Source organism: Homarus americanus, unplaced genomic scaffold (assembly GCF_018991925.1).
Source record: "Homarus americanus isolate GMGI-L3 unplaced genomic scaffold, GMGI_Hamer_2.0 scaffold4854, whole genome shotgun sequence".
In the NCBI taxonomy this organism is placed as follows: domain Eukaryota; kingdom Metazoa; phylum Arthropoda; class Malacostraca; order Decapoda; family Nephropidae; genus Homarus; species Homarus americanus.
In genome coordinates, this window is record NW_024728299.1 from 37,501 (window position 1) to 40,000 (window position 2,500).

The following is a 2,500-nucleotide window of genomic DNA, read 5'->3' on the forward strand; positions in this document are numbered from 1 at the left end:
GCATTAAAACCCCCACAAACGCATTAAACCCCACAAACGCATTAAAACCCCCACAAACGCATTAAAACCCCCACAAACGCATTAAACCCCCACAAACGCATTAAAAACCCCACAAACGCATTAAAACCCCACAAACGCATTAAAACCCCCACAAACGCATTAAACCCCCCACAAAACGCATTAAACCCCACATTAAACGCATTAAACCCCACACACGTATTTAAACCTCACAGACACACTTAAAACGCCCCCCAGCCCCCCCTAGCCTCTACCTGTCACGGTCCCACCCACCGACTCGCTCTACCGGCCAACGGGAGCCACCAGCAGCCGTCCCAACCACTATTACAGTATGTCTTGTGGCGGTAACTTAGAGCAGCGACACCCCCTCCTACCTACCTACCTCTGACCACATGCAAAGTTAAAGGGGTGTCTCTCTCTCTATGTCTGTCTGACGTCTCTCTCTCTCTCTCTCTATGTCTGTCTGTCGTCTCTCTCTCTCTCTTTCTATGTCTGTCTGTCGTCTCTCTCTCTCTCTCTCTTATCCTCTGTCTTTCTGTCTGTCTTTTTGTATGTCTTATTCTCGTTTTCTCTATCTATCTATCTTTTCTCTTTCTTATTGTATCTGTCTGTCTGTATGTCTTATTCTCTCTCTCTCTCTCTCTCTCTCTCTCTCTCTCTCTCTCTCTCTCTCCACATAATCGCCAGTGTTAGTTACTGTAGGGAAGATAAATCACTTTATTTTAATCAGCTTTAATAAATCCCTTTATTCTAATAACCAGGTAAGATTTTTTTTTCAGGTGGGTGGGGAGGGGGGCAGTTTACCTGTGTTAGTACCTGTGTTAATCATATTTGTATAGTGTGAGAGAAATCATTCGTTTTAATCGTCAGATGAGGTGAGGGAGGGAGGTAGGGAGGGAGGTAGGGAGGGAAAGGGGGGGGGAAGGAGGGAGGGAGAGAGGGAGGGGTGGAGGAGGAGGGAGGAGAGTTTTCCCTATGTAAATATTTCCTCCTTGAGTTACTCTTTATCTTTCTCTCACCCCTCACCATTCTTCTTCCTCTTCCTCTCCTTTCCCTCTTACCCCTTCCTTCCTTCCTACCTTCCTTCACCTCTGACCTCTTTACCCTAATTCACTCCTTCCCTCATCCGTTCTCACCCTCTTATCCTCACTACTCACCCTTCTTCCTTCCCTCTTTCCCCTTACCCTCTCCTACACCTCACATTCATACCCTCTCTCTCCTCACCTCTCCCTTCCTTACACCTTCCCTTACCCTTCCTTACCCTACCTTAACCTCTAACTCTTCCCTCACCTCTCACTCTCTTTCACCTCCCCTCCCTCACCGCCTCCCTCCCACCTTTATCTTCTCCTCACCCTTCCCCTCTACTCCTTCTCCTAATCTTCTCTCCCAGTCTTCCTCCCTCTCACCTACCTTCCTACCTCGCCCCCCTACCTCACCTTCCACTAATCACCCCTCCAACACCTCTTACTTCACCCCATTCTGTCACTTCCTCCCACTCCACTCTTTTCACTCTCACCCTCTCACCTCTCACTGTTCCTCCCTCTTGGCCATTTTTGACGACCTGGGCGTGAGAGAGAGAGTTCGGAACGCTTCACCAGTTAAAATTCTTTCCTTTAACCAGAGTCGTAAGATTTTCCTATTAACTGGATAAGACGTAAGATTTTCCTATTAACTGGATAAGTCGTAAGATTTTCCTATTAACTGGATAAGACGTAAGATTTTCCTATTAACTGGATAAGACGTAAGATTTTCCTATTAACTGGATAAGACGTAAGATTTTCCTATTAACTGGATAAGACGTAAGATTTTCCTATTAACTGGATAGGACGTAAGATTTTCCTATTAACTGGATAAGACGTAAGATTTTCCTATTAACTGGATAAGACGTAAGATTTTCCTATTAACTGGATAAGACGTAAGATTTTCCTATTAACTGGATAAGACGTAAGATTTTCCTATTAACTGGATAAGACGTAAGATTTTCCTATTAACTGGATATATCATAAAATAATTAACTGTAATTGAACTGTAATTAAGAAACAAAGTCCCCAAAAGATTCTTAAAACAAATATCTTTCCTTAACATCAAAAGGATATTGAAGTTGATATTGATATTGATATTGATACAGTTTATTTAAGAAGGCTACACCTGATTGGTTCACTTCAGCTACCACACAAAGTATTGGGTCTTAATGGTGAGTTATGGTCAATTTCCTCCTAATTATAAAACGGCAGAATAGGTCAAATTTGCTCTCTTAATCTCGCTTAAACTACGACACAAAATTGGGTCATTATAGGTGATGTAAGGACGGTTCTGATTGGCTCGCTTATCTTACTACACTCTAAGTGGTGATGTAAGGACGGTTCTGATTGGCTCGTATCTTACTACACAGATTCTCCAAGTGGTGATGTAGGGACAGTTCTGATTGGCTCGTATCTTACTACGATTCCTCCAAGTGGTGATGTAAGGACGGTTCTGATTG